This window comes from Schistocerca cancellata, chromosome 8 (assembly GCF_023864275.1).
Source record: "Schistocerca cancellata isolate TAMUIC-IGC-003103 chromosome 8, iqSchCanc2.1, whole genome shotgun sequence".
NCBI lineage: Eukaryota > Metazoa > Arthropoda > Insecta > Orthoptera > Acrididae > Schistocerca > Schistocerca cancellata.
Window position 1 is genome coordinate 341,220,337 of NC_064633.1, and position 23,919 is coordinate 341,244,255.

The 23,919-nt window shown below is 43.2% G+C and overlaps 1 protein-coding gene across 1 annotated transcript in view; it reads left to right on the plus strand.

Annotated features, from left to right (window-relative positions):
• LOC126094552 (protein groucho) overlaps window positions 1–23,919 on the plus strand; it is a 701,311-nt gene that overhangs the window by 214,568 nt on the left and 462,824 nt on the right. The gene's annotated exons all lie outside the window — the stretch shown is intronic.

Here is a 23,919-nt window from a genome sequence, read left to right on the forward strand (position 1 = left end):
TGGAGGCGTTTAGAGTCGTCCTGCAACGCCCTACAAGATTTTAAGACTGGTTGTGACGACACTGTACGTAGAAGAAGATATGCTGTGGAAACTCCGGTCTTCCAAAACGACAACAATTATGTTCGCATAGGTGCATGCATAGTCTGAAAACACCTTATCAGTGACATTTCGTTTGGCCCGCTAAATCATCCGATCATAATCTCTTAGAAAATGTGCGGGACTATTCGGAACTGCAACCGAATCGCAGCAATCAGTATCCCAGAAATTTGGTAGCTATATGTGTTCCAATCATCAGCTGGATATGGCACACATGAAGAAACTTGTGGACTGTAGTATTCGGCTAGGTGTTCTCATTATCAAAGGTAGATGCAATGTTGGACAGCAGTAGTCGTCTACGAATTTCATTTTTTTTTTGCTGGAATTAGAATGACGAGTTTTTCCCAAGTTGGTAAACTACTTCAAAGGCTAGGCACATAGAGCATTCTTGTATTCTGACTCAAGACAGCTGTAAACTCTACATCTAAATCCACACCCCTATTCGCGAACGCTCCATACAGTGCAAGGCGAAGGGCATCTTGTACCATTGCCAGTCATTTATTTTCCTGCTCCACTCGGAAATGGAGTGGGGGAAAAACTACTGCCTGGAGGCTTCTGTACGTGCCTCAATTCCTCTTACCTTGTCTTCGCAGTTCTTTATAAAGATGTACGTTGTACGTTGGTGGCAGGATCGTTCAGTAATCAGCCATAAATGCCGGTTTTCTTATCTGTCTCGATAGTGTTTCGCGAAAAGAACGTCTTCTTCCTTTAAGAAAATCCCACTTTTGAGTTCGCGGAGCATTTTTGCAATACTCTCACGTTGTTCGACCCTACCCTTAAGAAATCTGGCAGCACGATTCTGAAGTTCTCCGAAGTCTTCGTTTAGTCTTACATAGTAGTGGTCGGTAACAGCTGAACGGTAATGAAGAATGTTGGTTCCGGAAGTGTTCTGCACGCAGTGTACTCTATAGATGAGCTACAGTTTCCTAGAATTCTCTCAATAAGTCGACCATTCGACTTCTGTACAAGCGACGTTACATTTCGATTTGAAATGATATTCCTAGATACATAAATACAAGACTTATCAAAGTAGGACACCGGTACTGTATTTACAACACCATAGGACTGATTTCTACTCATCATCGTTAACATACATATAACAACATTTAAAGCACGCTTGTATTCATCACGTCAAGCAGACATTCTATCGAAGTTACCCTGTATTCTCCTAGCGTCACTTAACGACAACCCTTACCCGTACATCTACACCACACTCCGCAAGCTACCTAATGGTGTGTTGCGGAGGCTACTTCTGGTGCCACTAGCAGATCCCCCTTACACTCTTCCATTCGCGAAGGCCGCATACGAAGAATGACTCTCGGTAAGCCTCTGTATTGGCTCCAATTTTCTCTTCGCGCTCAATACGTGAGATGTATGAGAGGAAGTAATATGTTGTCCGACTATTCTTGGAAAGTGCTGCCTCGAAATTTCAATAGTAAACCTTCTTGTCACGACTGCCAATGGAGTATGTTGAGTAACGCTATAGCGGCGACTAAGCGATTCCGTGGCGAAACACTCCGATCTTCGTTGGATCTTCTCTATCTCTTCTCTCAGTTCTACCTGATAAGGATCCGAGATTGGTGAACAATACTCAAGAATCGGTGTGACAGGCTCCGTGTAAGCCGTTTTTTTCGTGGTGAGCTACATTTCCTCAAGATTCTTCCTATGAATCTGTCTGGCATCTGTTTTTCCTACCACTTGTTTTATCTGGCTTAAGGTCGCTACAGATAGATACTCCTAAATATTTTACAGTAGATAACAGTTTCCAGCAATTTGTCATCAACGGTGTAGTTGTGCAGTACTGGATTTCTTTTTCTGTGTATGCGCAATATGTTAACATTTATTTACATTCAGGGTCAGCTGCCAGAGCCTGCACCATTCATCATTCATCGGCAGGTCACTCTATGCTATTTTGTTTTACACAACCACATCACCTCCGAACAGTCTTAAAGAGCTTCCGACGCTTTCTACTAGACCTTTTATATACGAGAGACTTTTCATAAATGTTGCACACTATTTTTTTTAGTTTCACGTTTATTTTTTTAGTATATTTTTACAGCCCTTAAGTATAGTCTTCATGCTTCTCTATGACTGAATCCTAGCGTCTCGGAGGCTTTGTTACTTTATCCAGCCCACCAATTCTATTCATCTATCTAATGTCTCGGGTGACGATGGTAGAAATCCCTTCCGGAGAAAGATACTGACGTCGGCTCATAGTTTTTTTTTCTTTTTTTTCCCATTTCGAGAACTAGTCGAAACCATATGTCCGGTCTGTAGGAAGGGTGTAACAACACTTTCCATCCGTAGTCGCGTAGTTTTTGGGCTAAAACATTGCCGATACGCGGGCGAGCATTGTCGTGGAGAATGAGTGACCCAGCCTCGAGCAACTGAGGTCGGGTTTTGTGCATTTTTCTGCGTAGATTTTGCATGAAATTACGATAAAACACTGCTGTGATACGTGTTCCACATGGGGCTCTATTTTTAGTGATGATTCCTTGGTAATCATAAGCAAAAATCATCATTTACTCGAGCTTTGATTCAGCGTCTCGAAATTTTTTTGAACGTGGATAATCTGAAGAGTTCCACTTATTGGACTGTGATTTCGGCTGCGGTTCCAAGTCTCTAATCCAAGTTTTATCAGTAGCGACAATTCGAGACAAGAATCCGTGGCCTTCACTGTCGAATCGTTGTTTGAGCAAGGTTGCAATGTCCAGGCGTTTCTGCTTCTCTTCAGCTGTCTGACAGTGTGAGACCCATCTCGCAGAAATTTTTCTCTTCTGTCTCACAAGTCGCACTGCAATCTTCAAGTGCATCTGCCACAAGTTTCACACTTCGTTCGTCTGTTGACGTTTTTGGCCTCCCGGCGCTTGGATTATTCTATATGCTCATACGATCACCACGAAAACGATTAACCCAACGTGAAACTATACTACGGTCTACTGTGAACTCACCACAAACTTCATTTAACGCACTGTGGATTTCTGTCGGATTTTTGCCGCGTAAGGTTTTGATTTTCATGTACGTCCTCTGATCACGGTTCCCGAGACCGATACAGGGTCCATTTCTGCCTCTCGCCAATTTTAAGTTAGAGAACACAGCGGAAAAACAAAAACACGTGTTCCTTTCTCAAGGTCCCAACTACATCTGACGTAATTTTCAGCGTTGTTGCATCAAATAATCTACATTAACAACAACCTGTGTATTATTTATGAAATTCCCTCGTAGATTGTAAACAATAATGGTCGTATCACACTCCCTTGAGATACTGCGGAATTTACTTTTATATCTGTCAGTTTTGTTCCGTTAAGAGCGACGTGTTCAGTTCTATCTGCAAGGAAGTCTTGAATCCAATCACAGATCTGACCCGATATTTGATATGCCCTTTTTTTCTCTAAACAGCAGTGCGGGACGGTGTCAAATACTACAGCCTCGTCAGGAAACAGGTGGAGATTGCTGCTGACCCTATGCGTCATATCGTTTATATGTTTAGTGAACAAGAGCCGTTTAGTCAAACGCCTCTGTGGGCTGTGAAATTTAAAATTTACCCGGCGAACTAAATATTCAAAAAGATTTCGGGCTTGCAGCCGGTCGTCGTTAGCTTCCATCCACGATATTTCGACTGGACAACTGCCAGCCATCCTCAGGTGAGCCATCGAAGACTGACGAAGACGCCCTCCGTTCCGCAATATATAGCGTGCAGCGAGTATTCGGCGCATGCGTAAAAATCATATTGACGACGAACCACACCGCCCGCCAGCAGCGCCCTCGCTGGTGGAACTGCAGAACTCAGCTGTCTGCGGCGTTGTCAATTGTCGCGGCCATCGGAGTATTCTGACGTCTTCGTCTGGAGCAGATCATAGAGATGACGGGGTTCCACGCATTATCTAGCTGGTAGCCATTGTCACGGTTAATAAGATTGTCTGCCATGCGAATTTCCACTGATTCATTTATGACGGGGTCCCAAAAGGATGTTGCTGTGGCCAAAATTCTTATACTCCACTGAGTGTCCTGTGGAAATGCAATGCTCAGCAATTGCAGACTTGCTAGCTTGCAAAAGCGAGTACAGCGTTGATGTTCAGTGCAACGTTCTTCTACTGTTCACAATGTTTGTCCTATATATGATATGCCACACTAACAAGGTTTTTTATAAATTCTCGCCTTCCGCAATACCAGATCGTCTTTTAGTTATCCCAGCAGGTCGGAAATCTTCGATGGTGGACGGAAAATCACTTCTCTGTGGGCTCTCCGTACGATATCGTTGTCTCCACATTGACGGTACGGTGGCGCTGTCAGTTTTTGCTCGCCAGTGTGGACGTGTGCTGCTGTCTCGTGACGGAGGTGGCAGTTGCAACGCTCGGCTGCGCCTGGCGGCACCGGGGCGTGGGCGACAACTCGGGCAGAGCTGCTGCAGCGGCCGGCGGCGGCGGCGGCTGCCCTCGGAATTTGATTAAGAGCCGCCGGCCGCTCGACCCCGCCTCAGCATGTCGGCGGCTGGCCGCGCCGGCCACTCACAAAGAGCCGGAGCCGGAGCAGGAGCCGGCTGCCTCCGACCCACTGCTCACCACTCGCCGGCGCCGCCTCCTGTCTTTACGAGGACTTCCTTGTTAAACACGCGACCATAAAGAACGATGCGACGTTTTCATTTTTTTCTCCTAACACCGTCGATGAAGGGGCGAGGGGGGGGGGGGGAATCGCATGACACCTTCCGTTACCGTAAACTCCGTCGACAGGCCTATCAATACCACCGATCGATCGCTGTGTCATCCTCGGCCAACAGCGTCACTGGATGCGGTATGTAGGGGCATGGGGTCAGCACAGCGCACTCCTGTCCGTTTGCCAGTTTCCGTGACCTGGATCCGCTACTACTCGGTCAAGTAACTCCTCAGTTGGCGTCACGAGGCTGAGTGCACCCCGCTCTACTCCTCCCACCAACGAAAAATCACTGGCAGTACCTGGAATCGAAACCGGGTCCCCCACATGGCAGTCAGTCGGACTGGCACTCAGCTACGGAGGCTGACTATCACTCCCTCCTTCCCTTTAAAAAAAAGTAAAAGCGTTTGTATTTTCACATATACATGGCGTTAAAACTATTCCATATTTTTGTGCGGGGTAGTAAGGTACAAAACAAGACAAAAATGTCTAGTAAACAAGGGTTCTAAAGCGCATACCTTAGGAGCTACGAGCACTTTTTCATACACGATACTGTGGAACACACCTCTTCTAATGCAAGCTCGTTGCTATTACGAATGACCTACAGAATTCAGAACACTAAAGAGGACACATTCTTCTATAATTGCCCATAGATTTAGCATGCAGTTAAAATCTGTAAATGTCGTTACTGTAAACCGTATTCACAATCTTGGGTATGTGCAGCACATACATTAATTCTAATGGAACTAGTTTATGGTTTTGATGAGTTTCTGAAATGTTTTTAAATTTTAGTTTTATCTTGGCACTTGCCAGCGTAGTGGAAGTATATTATTCCACAGTGCAAATGGCAGACATGATCTTCTGGCAAATGGATGCAACCGTCGAGCCCGTTTATTCAGCCGTGTTTTTCAGAGAATGTGTGACTCCCTAATATCTTGGATAGAAGCGTCCCTTACTATGAATGTATACCATGTTGAAAATTTCCTTTAGCGATGACTCTGCAGGTCGCATGTAATAGGAAACGGATTAGAATCTCTGCATTCTTAGGTCATTCGTAATAGCAAAGAACTTGTAGTAGAGGAAGTGTGTTTCACATAGCCAAGATGAACAAGTGTTTATAATTCTTGGTATGCATTTTGATGCCCACGTTTACTGCAAATTTCTTTTTCTTGTTTTGGTCCACACTACCACCGTTCAAAATAAGTAATACTTTCTTTAACACACTGTATAAACTTAGGACTTTCCACCATCGTTGTATAGTAGACACACATTTTATTACACTTATATCAAGCTTCCTCAACTTGTTCTTCACAACAGTTGGAATTGATATTTGTCTGTTAATGTATCCTATCGTTATTCACTATATGATCAACAATATGTGGACACCAGTTACTGGGGTGTGTCCAACCTTCGCCGTTATGACGTCTTAAATTCTGCTGGGGTCATTTTCAGTGAGGTGTCTGAATGTCTGTGGAGGAATGGCAGACCATTCTTTTTCTAGAAACGAAACCAGAAAACGCAGTGATGTAGAACACTGAGTACTGGAGCGCAGTCGACGTCCTAACTCATCTGAAAGGTTTTTCGTTGGGTTCAGGTCGGGACTCTGGGCAGGCCACCCCCCCCCCCCCCCTCCAGGAATGTTGTTGAAAAAAATTAACGATCTTGATTATATTTTTGTAAAATTTGATGTTATACATTTAGCTTTAACGTCGTGTGGAAATATTAGACAGGAGAGGTTTGTCACACAAGTTACTAAGAACAAACCAATAGATGTACCAATACTTCAGAATTGGTATTGCCATTAAAGAGAATTTAAAAGTAAAAAGTTTAGACTACGGACAAGGATGCAGTTTGTCTCCGATAATTTTTTAATATCCATGTTGGTGATATGTTGAGACAATGGCCAAAAGAAATAGCTTTACACCCATAACTTTAACGAAGGAAATTATTTGATGACACGAGAGAAACATGCTGAAAAAAAAAGCTATGCTGAACACAGAATAAAAATGTGAGAAATGAAACCGTAATGAAGTTCTACAAAACAATGGCAGTGTCATCAATATTTTTTGACAGTGGGACTTTTGACACTGACAGCTAGAAATGAACGTAGGACACAAGTTCAGAAAATGAGGTCTTTAAGAAGAGCAGCAGGCTACCGAATTTCTGAAACGATTGCGAGCAGAACAATCAGACAAGAACTAGGCCTTAAAATAAGTATAGGAGGATAGAAATAAATGGAGAGATCAACTCACGACAATGAATGAAAACAGAGTACCTAAAATTCGTAAAGAATTATCGACCAGTAGCAAAAAGATTAGTAGGTAGACCAAGAAAGAGTTGTAGAGATTAAATAGAACTAATCGCAAGTAATAAAGATACTGAACAAGAGAAAGTAATTGGCAAATGTGTGACATCACAAGGAAGAAGAAGAAGGAGAAATACATTTTATTTCCTTGTACTTTCTCGACCTTGTTGAAACTGTCAAATATGTCGGGAAGACAGACAGTATCAGGACGTCGTAGTTAGATTAAATCACAAATGCTTGAATCAGTCGATCAGTGAAACACAACTGCTGTACCAAAACATTCGCAGAAACGTCTCAAAGACATTCCTTTTGGTAGTCACCTTATCTTCGATGTGTAGGAGAAGACCTACAAATTCCTAGTCATTTTCTTGACAGATCTAGCAGAAAAGATCATTCAGAAACATCAATTATATCTTGTTAACGTAGTGCAGAGGTTCGTGCAACAAGGTATCCTCCACACAGTGGACTGAAATAGCCTCAGATAAAGCAGATTATAAATTGGCTAAAAACCCGCGGTATCGACCAACCACGGACGCAACACTGTAGGCTGATCATGAAAATACGTTTCATAAAGGAAAGAAATTGACACTATAGTTCAGTCTGACCTCCCAATTCTGTGGTGAGAACATTCTTGGTGAGTGCACAGAGCTACCCCTAAATATAACACAATACGAGATCATACACTGTGCAATACAAGTAAAGAATCTTTTTTTTTTTTGAGACCCCGTCATTTTCTTTTATTGCGGCGCAGAAGTTCGAAATTTGGCTCGAAGGTGCCTATAACCTTACTCTGTAATGGCGCAAAAGTGTGGCGCCCTGAGATATCACCATCGGGCTTCGACAACGCTTCAAGCAACAAAATGTCAACACACGCAAAAAAATTGCCAGAAGTCAGAAGTTCATTTGTGTTTTAAGGTGGGTCAATGATGTCACATTGGCACCAAAGTTCTCCATAAATTGTGTACAACGCCACCGTGAAGGCGTCACACGACGGAAAAGCAGTCAGTGAAACAACCCTTTTCCTTCGGGCGTTGATTCCCACATTTTTCACGGTCGAAAACGACAGTTCGTAGTGTGATGAGCAAAGAACGACGTTCTTGACAATCTTTGACACTGCTGGCACCCCCCCCCCCCACACCATACACACAAATAAATGCTTCTCGAAGGACATTGTGATACTACAACGCAGTTGAATGTCATCTAAACCCTTTGGAATGGAGTGTGTTATGGTATACAGGACAGAACCACTAGGGGCTCCTCAAAACCATTCGACGAAATTTGAACGTGATCCAAAGCAGCAGAGGGCGTTTATGCTCTTTGAGCTTTCTTGTTTCGCGTCCTCCTGTAGCCTGATCACGACGTTGACACATGTGTGAATAAAGTGGCAAAGGGTGACTCTTAAGACCAGCGCCTGTTGAGCAACAGCCTCAGTGTCAACCGTGGGCCTTTGTTGACCACTTTAAAAATGTCCCTGCACAGAGACATGCTTTCACTGATGACTATGCGCTGACAGGATAGGCAACACTTTAGACACCCATCAAATTTAGCTTGCGAACAACAGGCGCTAATGCAACGGTGTAGAGACACACAGCTGAGGTTGTGACAACAGGGTTGCCTACCCTGCCAGCATGTAGTCTTCGGTGAGTGCATGTCTCTTCGTTCACGTGCGTGTCAATATTACACTCCCCATGATCATGCCACAGGAGGGCACGAAACAGAGGTGGCGTTACCACTTTGGATCACTCTCAAATTTCGTCAGATGATTTGAATGGTCCTTAGTGGTTCTGCCCTGTATACCAGAACATAAATTACGGTCTGCTCCACTGCAAAGGGGTCAGACCACGTTGAATGGGGTTGCAGCCCCACGATGTCCTTATAGAAGGGTTGAATCGTCAGCAGTGTCCAAGGTTGTTAAACACAGAAAACTTTCGTTTGCGGCCGCGAAATATGTGTAAATGAACGCCCCAAGGGAAGTGGTGGTTCCATTGACATCGTCTGTGACACCTTATGAAGCTTTTCGTGTCGACTCTTGAGTGGTGGTATGTCTGAAATGTCTCCCTCTGCCACGCATAAGAAAACCACGTCATTTCAACGGTGAGTGTCGCAGTCCTGATCTCCATTGCAGAGGCGAGAAAGGAAAGGATGAAATGTGGGCTAGAGAGGGGTGTGACGACCTTCCCGTCGTGTGACAGGTCCGCCCACATGAACTTTTGAGCTCTGGCATTTTTTCCGCATATGGTGAGGCCTTGTTGTTTGAAGCGTCACGAGCCCGAGGTGACGTCGCAGGCCGAAACGCTTTTGCACTATTACAAAGGAAGGCTGTAGACACCTACGAGCTAAATGTCGAACTTCTGCGTCGCAATGGGAGAAAATGACGGGATTTCAAAAAAGTTACCCGTTAATTGAGTTGCGCAGTGTAGAATGAAAGTAGACAGTGGAAGCAAGCCTTGTGTTTAAGTTTTCGAAGCAGCGTGATTTATTCTATGGGGAAGATACCAGCATAGTCTTTGCACAAGTATTTGAAGGTGATGTTTTCAAGAAAGCTTTTGTTCTACTTTCGATCGCAAGAATTTAAAATGGTCGACTTGACCGACTGACCAACTTGGGCGAATGAAAGGTCGCTTTTACAAGAGTTGTGTGTCAGAAAACTTATGCGTCCTGTTTTGTTTCAGTTAAACGTTAATCTGTTGTATAGAAGCCAAGTACTGGTGTTACCTACTACCCTGACTATCCTATTAGCCAGCTCTTTCTCATTACATTACATTTCACTTCTTTCACGATAACACTTCTTTCATCTGTAAAGAGGAACAAATTGCCATCATCTGTCACGTTTGGCGAAAATCGGTGATACAAAAAATACAGGGTGAGATTTTTGATACAACGGAATATGTCAAAAACTCTGCATCGGATTAAAAAATAGAAAGACATGTATTTTTAAAAATGCTATCCGTAGATACTAACATTAACCACCCCTAAGAGGTCGGACGGGAGACAACTTTGAAATCTTATGTAGAAACATCCCATTTTTATTGTAGATTGGGATACTACCGGAAAAAAATTCGTAACGTTGTTCGTAACACTGTTGTCGTTGCGCGATAGATGAAGCTCTCGCCTCTCACCAACGAAGTCCTTGTTTGTAAGAATTATTTCACAGTGAATGCTCTAAAATGTCGCCGCCCACTTCGATTCTCATATTTATCCACAAATGGAATGATTTGATATAACTAAGAAATGTTTCCGGTGTAATCATCTGACATGTGTCAGTGAATCACGTTATCACGCTTCATTATAAACCTTACTCTCCAAGTAACCCTACAAACGGAAGTCACGGAACGTAAGACCTGGCCTTCTTGTAGGGTAAGACGCTGGACCGCTTCTTCCGATCCACCGAAGATTGTATACGCGTTCTGATACATCCCGTGGTGCTACAGAACTTGTGCTAGACAACCATCATGTTGCAACGGTATTGTGTGTCTCAATTCCAAACGAAGGTCTGCAAGTAATACTGGAAGATCGTCCTCCATAAATGTTCGATATTTATCTCCATTTAAAGTTACATCGATGAAGAACGGAAATATTTATCGCCATTTAAGGTGACATCGATAAAGAACGGATCAATGCGTTTGTCACCAATTATTCCACACCAAACATTCACATTCCACTTACGCTGGTATTCAGCTTAGCGGAACCAATAGGGCTTCTCCACTTTCCAATAATGCATGTTGTGCTAATTAATCGTACCGTGGTTCGTGAAGGTCGACTCGTCGGGGAATTACTCGTATACTCGATGCGAAGAAATTGGGATCTCTCTGTATTTGCTGAAGCGACGTCTGGAAAAATGTTACTTAGTCCTGGAAATCATTGTCATGAAGTTCCCGAGGGAAGGAAATATGAAAGGGATTATATTTTCTGCGTCTCAATATTCGGCAAACAGTAGTCTGGCTAATTCCCAATTCACGACTTAATTGCCGAGTGCTAATGTGGGGTTCTGATTCACTGCAACTGATATCGCAATTTCATTATTCTCTTCAGCAACTCTTCCTCGACGGTTCCATTTTCTGTGGTTTCCAGTTCCCTCGGTTGAGAAATGTCGAATTACCGGACAGAAAGAAGCGCGTGATCACACCCTGTGTGGAAACCTTGAGCATGAAGGGTTATAGCATTATTTACTTACCTGCCGCTTTCACCAGAAATGAGAAGTATATTAGTTTTATTAACGCAGTCAGCTTATGAAGGAAGATATTTAAGGAATAAAGGACGACGTACACGCAATGAAACCGTCAGATAATGAATGAATGAATGAATGAATGAATGAATGAATGTTTCAAACCAGCTACACGGAGAAAATTGCAAAACACTGGGTCATTTGCCACATGCGCCCCTTTTTATGGTTTTGATACAATGCATTTTTTTCGAGACAATGCCGTTCTCGAACTCAATTATGTTGTTTTTCGATTGTAGCACCATCCATCGTTCAACGACAAATGTGTTACATTTTCTCCCGTAGAATCCAGTTTTACAATACAAAATGGGACGCCCATATTTAATATTTCTAAGTTGCCCTCGCCCTCCCATCTCCTAGGGGAATCACCAGATACCATTTTTTAAAATATTGGACAAGTATTTTCCGTTTTTTAATCCGATGCGTAGCTTTTGAGATATTTCTTTGTCTCAAGATGAAAAAACTCACCCAGTATATATATTCAGAAAAGCAACGGATCATGAACGGAATCCTGTGATTCCCAAAAAAAAAAAAAAAAAACTCAGTTTGTGTACTAAGAAAAGCAACGAACCCTGAACAGAATCTTGTGATTCCCTCTCCTTTACATGGCCACAGTGAGATTCAAATCTCTCCACTGTTAGTTGACAGTAGAAGACAATATTCTGTTTCGTACTGTAGCGGTAGGGTTAGTAGGTGCGGCTATTCGCTGGTTAGAAAGCCGTTCTTCAGCCGGTCAGGATCGCTTGGCTGTTCTTCCTCCCAGTGCTTTTGGGTTTGAACGGGGTTGTGGAGGTCAAAGCCTAGACGGCAGGAAGGGAGACCGCAGCAGCTACTCAGCATTACGTTCAGAGGGGAGGGGGAGGGGGGAATCATGGGTGTCATGACACGCCTCTCCCAAAACATGCACCCCTCCCCCCCCCCCCCCCAAAAAAAAACGAATGGGAGAAATCGGTGGTTGTGATGTACATGCACGGCGAAGCAAATGATTACAGTCTCAGAAAAATTGGATGATTTTTTTTTTTTTTCAAGAGAAAGATCTTCACAAGTGGAGCAAGTCAATAATCTGTTGGTCCATCTCTGCCCCTTATACAAGCACTTATTCGGCTTGGCATTGACTGATAGAGTTGGTAGCTACCGAAGGATATCGTGCCAAATTCTGTCCAATTCGCGCGTTATGTTCTCAGAATCCCAAGCTGATTGGAGGGCCCTGCCCATAATGCTCCAATCGTTCTCAACTGGGGAAAGATCCACGAAGACGAGAAATAGGAACTCCCACCATATGCGGACGGGCATTAACTCGCTAAAATGTAAGCCCAGGATGGCTTGACAGGAAGGGCAACAAAACCGGACGTAGAATATCATCGACATACCGCTGTGCTGTAAGAGTGCCGCGGATGGCAATCAAAGGGTCCCTGCTATATAAATAAATGGCTTGAGTGTGGTTTTTAGGCGGTTTCTCATGCTCGTTTAGGCAAATGCTGGAGTCGTCCCCTATCTCCGGCACAGAAAATACAATCACACACACACAACAAAGTTTACAACGACAATTCACAGACGAGTGTCGCAATCGACTCCACTCCCTCAGGTGGCTAGCAATTGTGACAGCAAGAAGGGGATCTGGCCGCAATGTTAAATAAAAGCAAAATTGCGAAATCTTAAATACAGAGGAGCCCGCAGTAGAAGGTATTAGCGGCAACGAAAAGGAGAAGAAGAAAAAGAAGAATCTGTTTTCCAAATTCCACAGTCACGTTTCGCAAGATAGAGTAGCATAATAGCATGAGAACTGCAAGTCTCGAAATTCTCTAGGAACGTTATAAATTACAAGCTACATTTAGCACGGTATATTTATCAGTTGCTTGTGTGGTGGTGTACCCATACTAATGGTCTTACGACGACACCGGTAACATTCCAGCCAGGTAAAGGCCCACATTCCCAATCTAATCGAACCTGCTATCAACATCAAATCTGACACGGTTGGTGAGTTGCAGGAATAACCGAACATTTAATAATTTTTTTGTTCTTAATAACGAAGGTATTCGTGGCGCCTTCAGAGTCTAGGTGACCGCTAGTAATATTTGTGGCGAGGGGAACAGGGGAGACAGTAAAAATGTAAATGTCGTATGGCATTGTTGGTTGGGATATCCCACGGGGTGAGATCAGCCGCATATCGGAAAGTGTGTTCTTCCTCCTCGCACATTGGGCTAGCCCCTTGCACATACACAGGGTGACAATTATTGAGCTATATGAAATAAAATCGTCTAACTTCTAAACGGTTTGCGTCAGGACGTTCAAACTGCACGGTTGGCGTGGCCGCAGGGCTTAATGGGAATTAGTATGCGTATGCATTGTTCGTTTTAACGACGAAGTCCACTTTCATTTGGATGGCTTCGTCAGTAAGCCAAATTGACGCATTTTATGGTCTGAGAATCCGCGTTTCGCGATCGACAAGTCTCTTCACCCTCACCCTCTTCACCCTCTACTGTATGGTATGCAGTGTCCAGTTACGGAATAATCGGTGCGATTTTCTTTGATAGCTCGGCGACTACCGAACGGTACGTGAAGGTTTTGGAAGATGATTTCATCACCATTATCTAAAGTTACCCTGATTTCGACAAGATTTGAGTCATGCAAGATGGAGCTCGACCCCATCGAAGAAGGAAAGTGTTTGATGTCCTGGAGGAGCACTTTCTGAACCGCATTTTCGCTCTGGGGTACCCAAGGGCCACTGGCATTGGCCTTGATTGGCCGCCATATTCTCCGGATCTGAATACATGCGAGTCCTTTTCGTGGGGCTGTATTAAAGTCATGGTACACAGCAATAACCCCAAAACAATTGGTGAGCTGAAAACAGCCATTCAGGAGGTCATCGGCAGCATCGATGTTCCGACACTTTCAGCGGGTCATGTAGAATTTCGCTCTTCGTCTGCCCCAGATTATCGCCAGCGATAGCAAGCATATCGAACATGTCATAACAAAAATCCGACTGTCTGTAGTGAACTTTACTTGTTGAATAAAGTGTGTGCACGCCGTAATTTATAACTAAGTTATACTTTTTTCATGTAGTTTCAAAATTGCCAGTCTGTAGAAGAGTCGTGTCGTATGTGTATTTCTAGAGTGTTGGTGAGTGCAATGGAGGCTTGTGTTTGTAGTGATGTGTGATGATGGGGGGTGACGGTGACACCCTTCGAAACCGAACTAGATCCGCCCCTGTTCGCAACTAATCATGACATTGATATTGCGACGGAGACGAAAAGCTGCTACGATTGCGATCTGGCGTTGAAACCGGCGCAAGTGAAAATTACTCTGCCGACGAAAGACACCTACCGGCTTCGAACAGATACATTACAAAAACATCATGAGGATATGAATAACGGAATAAACTGTGTGAAGGAAGGGACGAAGATAGAAGAAGTATTCTTATATTCACATGTCTCCTAGGTGGTCTGCGGTTCGTAAATACCTCACAGTGCAACCTTTTAACTGACGAACTGTTTTTGCAGCGTAGCAGTGAAATATGTCAGCATGTATTCTTGTGGGAATAGTAATGAATAAAACTAACCAACTTATTGTTTATTTCCACCATGAGGTGTGGAATGGTAAAATTAAAACCGGTGAATGAGAAGAAAAAATTATAAATAGTACCTACGTGACTGCTCTGCAATTCACGCTAAAGTGCTTGGCAGAAAATTCGTAGAATCACTTTCAGATTGTTTCTCTACCATTCCAGTCTCGAACAGAGCACGGGGAAAACGAATACTTAACATGTTGGCGTGCGAGTTCTGATTGCTCATATTTTATTACGCTCGGTCATTTCTCCGCATGTTGGTGAGAGTCAACAAAATATTTTCATATTCGGAGTAGAAAATTGGTGGTTGAAATTTCGTGAAAGCTCTCGCCGCAACGAGAAACGCCTTTGTTTCAAGTGATTGTCACCACATCTCGCGTATCACATCCGTGGCAGTCTTACAACACAGCAATACTCCAGAACGGGACGGACAAGTGTAATGTAAGCAGTCTGTTTAGTAGGTGGAAGACAAATGGTAGCCTCATTGGTAAACGTATTTGCCAGTATCACTTACAGGTTTGAGCTATAGTCTGTATGAGCAGTCAGTTGCTATGGTGTGCTGAGGGTCGGTCTCTCTCTCTCCCTCTCTCTCCCTCTCTCTCTCTCTCTGTGTGTGTGTGTGTGTGTGTGTGTGTGTGTGTGTGTGTGTGTGTGTGTGTGCCGGCTTTGTGGCGAGGCGAGTGGTTGAATGCCGTCTGTGCAGCGCAACGCCAAGCCGCGTCACGCGCATGCGCAGCTGGCGTCCGGGCTTGCAGCGGCAGCGTGTGTGGTGTGGTGCGTGAGCTGCCCGGCAATCAGCTGATGGCCCGTCAGCCGCCGCGGCCGCCGCCGCCTCTTCTCCGTATCGACCGGTGGCCGCCACCGGCCGCCTACGTCACCGTCCGTCTCCCTCCCAGCCCACCAGAAACCCGCACAACAGAGGCCGCCCGCCGCTAGAGAGTCTAGCTTCCCGACCAACACTGAGACCGCACCACGTGTGTTCCTCATGCAGAGCTGCTAGCCCAGTGGTTAACAAACTTTCTGAGACCCTGGAGTACAATCATATACTAGTCGGTCCCTCCCCCCCCCCCCTCCCCCAACATCACGGTCAGAAATATTAGCACCTAACCAAACTTCAACGTAGGAGTTACCACATCTGCCTAGTGAGCAGGAGACGCGCGTTCGAATCCTGTCCTTGGCACAAATATTCATTCGTCATTTCAGTCTGCATACATAGTAACAGATGTTGTTGTTGTCTTCAGTCCTGAGACTGGTTTGATGCAGCTCTCCATGCTACTCTATCCTATGCAAGCTTCTTCATCTCCCAGTACCTACTGCAACCTACATCCTTCTGAATCTGCTTAGTGTATTCATCTCTTGGTCTCCCCCTACGATTTTTACCCTCCACACTGCCTTCCAATACTAAATTGGTGATCCCTTGATGCCTCAGAACATGTCCTACCAACCGATCCCTTCTTCTGGTCAAGTTGTGCCACAAACTTCTCTTCTTCCCAATCCTATTCAATACTTCCTCATTAGTTATGTGATCTACCCATCTAATCTTCAGCATTCTTCTGTAGCACCACATTTCAAAAGCTTCTATTCTCTTCTTGTCCAAACTATTTATCGTCCATGTTTCACTTCCATACATGGCTACACTCCATACAAATACTTTCAGAAATGACTTCCTGACACTTAAATCTATACTCGATGTTAACAAATTTCTCTTCTTCAGAAACGCTTTTCTTGTCATTGCCAGTCTACATTTTATGTCCTCTCTACTTCGACCATCATCAGTTATTTTGCTCCCCAAATAGCAAAACTCCTTTACTACTTTAAGTGTCTCATTTCCTAATCTAATACCCTCAGCATCACCCGACTTAATTCGACTACATTCCATTATCCTCGTTTTGCTTTTGTTGATGTTCATCTTATATCCTCCTTTCAAGACACCATCCATTCCGTTCAACTGCTCTTCCAAGTCCTTTGCTGTCTCTGACAGAATTACAATGTCATCGGCGAACCTCAAAGTTTTTATTTCTTCTCCATGGATTTTAATACCTACTCCAAATTTTTCTTTTGTTTCCCTTACTGCTTGCTCAATATACAGATTGAATAACATTGGGAAGAGGTTGCAACCCTATCTTACTCCCTTCCCAACCGCTGCTTCCCTCTCATGCCCCTCGACTCTTATAACTGCCATCTGGTTTCTGTACAAATTGTAAATAGCCTTTCGCTCCCTGTATTTTACCCCTGCCACCTTTAGAATTTGAAAGAGAGTATTCCAGTCAACATTGTCAAAAGCTTTCTCTAAGTCTACAAATGCTAGAAACGTAGGTTTGCCTTTCCTTAATCTTTCTTGTAAGATAAGTCGTAAGGTCAGTATTGCCTCACGTGTTCCAGTATTTCTACGGAATCCAAACTGATCTTCCCCGAGGTCGGCTTCTACTAGTTTTTCCATTCGTCTGTAAAGAATTCGTGTTAGTATTTTGCAGCTGTGGCTTATTAAACTGATTGTTCGGTAATTTTCACATCTGTCAACACCTGCTTTCTTTGGGATTGGAATGATTATATTCTTCTTGAAGTCTGAGGGTATTTCGCCTGTTTCATACATCTTGCTCACCAGATGGTAGAGTTTTGTCAGGACTGGCTCTCCCAAGGCCGTCAGTAGTTCCAATGGAATGTTGTCTACTCCGGGGGCCTTGTTTCGACTCAGGTCTTTCAGTGCTCTGTCAAACTCTTCACGCAGTATCGTATCTCCCATTTCATCTTCATCTACATCCTCTTCCATTTCCATAATATTGTCCTCAAGTGCATCGCCCTTGTATAGACCCTCTATATACTCCTTCCACCTTTCTGCTTTCCCTTCTTTGCTTATAACTGGGTTTCCATCTGAGCTCTTGATGTTCATACAAGTGGTTCTCTTATCTCCAAAGGTCTCTTTAATTTTCCTGTAGGCAGTATCTATCTTACCGCTAGTGAGATAAGCCTCTACATCCTTACATTTGTCCTCTAGCCATCCCTGCTTAGCCATTCTGCACTTCCTGTCGATCTCATTTTTGAGACGTTTGTATTCCTTTTTGCCTGCTTCATTTACTGCATTTTTATATTTTCTCCTTTCATCAATTAAATTCAATATTTCTTGTGTTACCCAAGGATTTCTACTAGCCCTCGTCTTTTTACCTACGTGATCCTCTGCTGCCTTCACTACTTCATCCCTCAAAGCTACCCATTCTTCTTCTACTGTATTTCTTTCCCCCATTCCTGTCAATTGTTCCCTTATGCTCTCCCTGAAACTCTCTACAACCTCTGGTTCTTTCAGTTTATCCAGGTCCCATCTCCTTAAATTCCCACCTTGTTGCAGCTTCTTCAGTTTTAATCTACAGGTCATAACCAATAGATTGTGGTCAGAGTCCACATCTGCCCCTGGAAATGTCTTACAATTTAAAACCTGGTTCCTAAATCTCTGTCTTACCATTATATAATCTATCTGATACCTTTTAGTATCTCCAGGGTTCTTCCATGTATACAACCTTCTATCATGATTCTTAAACCAAGTGTTAGCTATGATTAAGTTATGCTGTGTGCAAAATTCTACCAGAAGGCTTCCTCTTTAATTTCTTAGCCCCAACCCATATTCACCTACTATGTTTCCTTCTCTCCCCTTTCCGACTGTCGAATTCCAGTCACCCATGACTATTAAATTTTCGCCTCCCTTCACTACCTGAGTAATTTCTTTTATCTCATCATACATTTCTTCAATTTCTTCATCATCTGCAGAGCTAGTTGGCATATAAACTTGTACTACTGTAGTAGGTGTGGGCTTCGTATCTATCTTGGCCACAATAATGCGTTCACTATGCTGTTTGTAGTAGCTTACCCGCATTCCTATTTTCCTATTCATTATTAAACCTACTCCTGCATTACCCCTATTTGACTTTGTATTTATAACCCTGTATTCGCCTGACCAAAAGTCTTGTTCCTCCTGCCACCGAACTTCACTAATTCCCACTATATCTAACTTTAACCTATCCATTTCCCTTTTTAAATTTTCTAACCTACCTGCCCGATTAAGGGATCTGACATTCCACGCTCCGATCCGTAGAACGCCAGTTTTCTTTCTCCTGATAACGACATCCTCTTGATGGTAATGATCTTTCAGAAATAATTTGGTTTCGTGACTGAGACACAGTGAACTCTTTCGGCTTCACCCCTCAGAATATTTCATTTTACACCTCAGGGGCTAATAATCCCCAGGTTTGGAAGCAGTGTTCCAGACAAAATTTACAGCCTACGATCCAACACAGGGTCCCGTCTGCGCCGCGGGGTGCCTGACAGCTATAGCAATAACACGCTCACACATCAACAAAAGTTTAACGTCTCCCCAATATGAGCGCAGGTGTGTGGTTATAGTGACTGTACCTGTATCGATCGGAAGGTTGGCCCTGACGTTGTTAGCAAACGTACACACACTACCATGAGCGGTACGTACGTGTCGAACGACGCACTCGAATGGATTGCAGCATTTTAGTTGGAAGCAAAGCACCAGTAGGGATGCACTGGAGACACCTGTGGAACAGTAGAGTGAAAATCCATCGGCCCACGAAGGACAACTGCGACCAATAATCAGGTCCCCTTCTTCACGTTGTGTGTCAGGGCTTGTCACCAGGAATGATGCTCGACGTGTGCGCCAGGGTCAAAGTGATGCGGAGTGGACACGGGATCGTTTCCAACTGACGGGTGGTGCTGAGAACATACGCCTCACAGGCCGTCCACGTTCGACAGGTGCACAGTATGATCGATGTCCACGGCTTTTGAATCAAAGGAAACGTGAGCTGAGTGCTCCAGATAGAATTTGGCGTTCGAAGAGGCTACAGAACCTGATGTATCGCGTCAGTCTATTCGGAGACCATTGTATGACGCTAATCTCCTTTCCTGACGACCGTGCGAGCGCCACGTCATATACCACAACAGTTGCACGCCGTTACAGATGGGCAAGAAATGATACAGAATGGGCGCCCCCAGGACTGGTGTCGGGTGTTGTTTGCGGGCGAAACAAAATGGTTCAAATGGCTCTGAGCACTATGGGACTCAACTGCTGTGGTCTTAAGTCCCCTAGAACTTAGAACTACTTAAACCTAATTAACCTAAGGACATCACACACATTCATGCCCGAGGCAGGATTCGAACCTGCGACCGTAGCGGTCGTGCGGTTCCAGACTGTAGCGCCTTTAACCGCTCGGCCACTCCGGCCGGCTGCGGGCGAAACTCGGATCTGTTTGTAGCCTTATAATCGCGGACAATGTGTTGGAGACAATCCAGTAATATCGAACGCATCCGACACTGAGTGCATGTGCATGATGGTTTTAGTGGAGTGATGTTGAGCAGTGGCATTACTTGGGGACACCATAGACCGCTCGTGGTTGTGGATAGCAATCTCTCTGATCACCGGTACAGTAACAAGATTACGCCAAAAAAGGTGGGACCGTATCGTCAACATACTGGTCTCAGTTTCATCGTGATGGATGATAACTCATGTGCTCATGTTGCTGTTGTGAACACGTTCCTTCAACACGCTAGGATGACCGGAGTGGAGTTGCCTGCCTGGTTTCCGGACATGAACCCAATCGAACATGTGTGAAATCGATTGAAACGAGCTGTTTTTGGACGTCGACAGTGATCACGTGCCCTGTGCGACTTATGGAAAATCGCCATTGAAGAGTGAGACAGCTTACACCATGGCTGGCTTGATGGCCTCATCGGCGGTTCACTGTGACGCATTCAAGCCTGCATCTTATAACTACGTACAACTGATATTTACTTCTCTACTAGACCCTTGGTCAGCCCTTAATTATGTTTAACCTGGCCGTGATATACAGATTTTCGTTAACGTTATGCCCATTCCAGTACTGTTGTAAAGACCAGTAAAGCTCCAACGAGCAAACCCTTTCCTTATTTTTCATTGTGTGTGACTGGACAACTGTAGGGTTTCCAGTCCATTTAACAACAGTGTAAAAACAAATAAGTACAGCATTTGTTGCATCGTAGTACGTCCATCACACCGCTATTACGAGCAACGTGGGGTTGACGCTTGCATCTCGAGATGTGCAATAGAGGCGCGTTTCTTATATTTCAAGTATCAACTGCACGTTGCAGTTTCTCGGAGTGTAACGGACCTTTTGCGATGCAACCAATGCCATTCTTCTTGTGATTTTTCATGTTATTAATTGTTTAAGAAATAATATGGGGTGTCCATTTAAAAAAAATATGAGTGTGTGTTGAAATTAATATTTGCTTACGTTTTTAGAATGCCGCGTAATATTTCTTTCATAAACTCCAACCTGACATTCATACCCGAGAACGACGTTTTTCAATATCTTTTGTTTTCTAGAGATATTTGCGCAGAAATGTTTAAGTGGGCCACCCTGTATATGCAGGACCGTATTGCCAGTAGCAACACCACAAACGTAGTAATTACGTCTTCCTCTTTTTGCCTTGGTATTTAGTAAAAAGCAAATATTATATTTCCGTTAGCTTTTATTTTGTAGCAGATTCTTTCTACCATTCCGAAGAGAACTGAGATCTGCAGAATTTCAACGACCATAAATACAGGTCCTGACTTTGGTTAAATGAAATCACGTGTCAGACTGTTAAGTCGATTACGGTCTTTGCTAGAGATATTACTTCAACTGTTTTTCGTAGTAATTCTTGCATTAGTATTAATGTAATTTGAGCGTTGCTTTTCTCTTCTGTAGACAGAACAAATTATCAGACTCATTTAATTTCGAAATACTTTCCAAGAAATTGGTGGGTAAATAAAAATTGCGACTTCAAAAAACTGAGCAAGACTACTACGAAAACTACCGTAGTCTGTGTCTGCATTAGTTTTACATCTCTAGTCAACACAGATTTAATATAAACCGTTCAAGAACTGTTAGAAGTGAAAATATTTTATTTGCAAATTAAGTTTATTTTGATATAATAATGTGCATGGATCGTCTTGAAATAGATAGACATCCGTAAACACATACTATTATACGTTCAAAAAATGATACTTGCCTACCTGATGTCGCTTAAGCGGGAAAAGAATTCGGTGTTTCAGTTAATATGCTGGAGCATTACAAGCTGGGGCCATAATGACGGCCAATCAGCTACGAATGCGTGGAACTGTGTGCATTTTAGTCACCATACCTAATACTTGTTGCGATAAAGAACGCCTGCTATTTAAGTTAGTCCAACAGTCAAAGAGAAGCAAAGTTTAAAGTCATATTTTCTGTTATGTCTACTGAGTAAAGCTTGACTATTAAATCAGTCACCCAAAAATGTCGTAATGCCATTAATTTATTAAGGCAATAAACTGTATTGAGGTAACAACATTGCAGTAACGTGGTCGCCTTGTGATACTATAAGGTGGAATGTTATTAATAATTAAATTCGCAGGTTTTAATTTTTGCTCATTTACAGACAGTATGCATAAACTATTATTTAAGGTGCGGTTCTCATTGAGGCGATGCAGTGTGCTTAACGACGTGTTGCAAAAACGTTTGCGCGACACGAAAGTTATCAGTGCGACCCCTGTGATTCCACAGCAACAAAAAGTGGCACTCCACTGCCTGCGTCGTCGCGAACAACTTCCAGATGCGTCAAGTATTTACTCGAGACTGGAAAGAGGTACAGCTCTTAAAAGAAATTTCGATTGTCAGCTACATTTGGTGCACAGCAGTTGTGCCGTCCCCTGATATTTCGACAAATATTGAATGAAATACAACGTAAAGTGTTGTGCTAAAAAAGGGCGTATGAAAATCACAGTAGTATCACAGAACGTTGAAAGTAATGTCAGAGATTATTATAAATCTTGTCTTATACGTGTTAACTTTTGTTCATTCTGATTCGGCTGCTGTGCTCCAGAGATAGAGCATCTCTGTACTAGCGTATCTGGTTAAACGATGGAATTATCGTCTTGTTGAAGCTGTATGTATCATGCAATTGTGTTCGAATAATAGATGAACCGTTAATTTCAAGTTGTCATGGTTTCCTTCACCTTCACTTCCCTGCTGTGGGATTGAATAACAAGAATTTTTCTAGCTTTACAAAAGCTCTGTCGTTAAAGCAGTGTTGGTTAGCGGCCATCAGCCGCCATTACGCCAGAATAACTTAATTTCAAATGTTAGGGGCTTCACCCGCTAAATAAAGAAGCACAATTTATGTTATTTAAGAGAGAAAGCTACACCGATCGTTTTTTGACAAACAGTAGTAACTGAAATAGTTTCTTTGATGAGAATACGTTAATGCTCCGATCTGGTTAGTCTTAAGGCGAAATAATTTGTAAAATAATCTGTGAACGAACTTTTATCATAAAACCAATGAATTAATGACCCATTTGAAAGCATAAAGTAATATATTTAGTCAAACGTCACCGTATGTTCCTCTAAATTTCTTTAGTTAAGGTAGATGCGTTGTACTGGTACCTTCTAGAAACTTAATGCCGGGCAAAGCATAGTGCTGATTACCGGCTGCGATTAGTAGCTTTGGGCACACCACTTACTCGCAAGTAGTGTCGCACATATGAACAACTTCAAAAATTTTCATTGGGTACGTAACGAATTGTTATTATTCTTGGCTGTCGCTAACTGCACATTGCTACGAATATCTTCACGTGTAACTTGACGCAACTTTTATTATCCCGCCGAACAGTTACTCCGTTTGTGAAATTGAATAACCTTGCAAAATCGGCTACTTGTCGGCGTCAGTAAAGAGAAGCGGCAAAGTACACATTGTATGATCCAAAATGCACCAAACGTAAACTGGCCAGTGACTATATTTTTTACAGCTTACTTTTCACAACATGCATTCTCTTTTCCTTAACTTCGAAGTATCATAATAATCATTGGCAGAAGCGAAAAAAAAATCAGTTTTTTATCAAGCTGTGACATACTACAAGCTGCAAAAGGAAACTTTTTTCTTTTTTTGGCGATTAGTTGGCTCAAAATCGAATGAGAAAGTTGGCATAGCGGAGAAGGCGCACAAATTCCTAAGCAGTGGTTTTTAAAATTTTTACGCGGGAAGTATTTGCATTGAAGGAAGGAAAGTAGACTGGGTTTA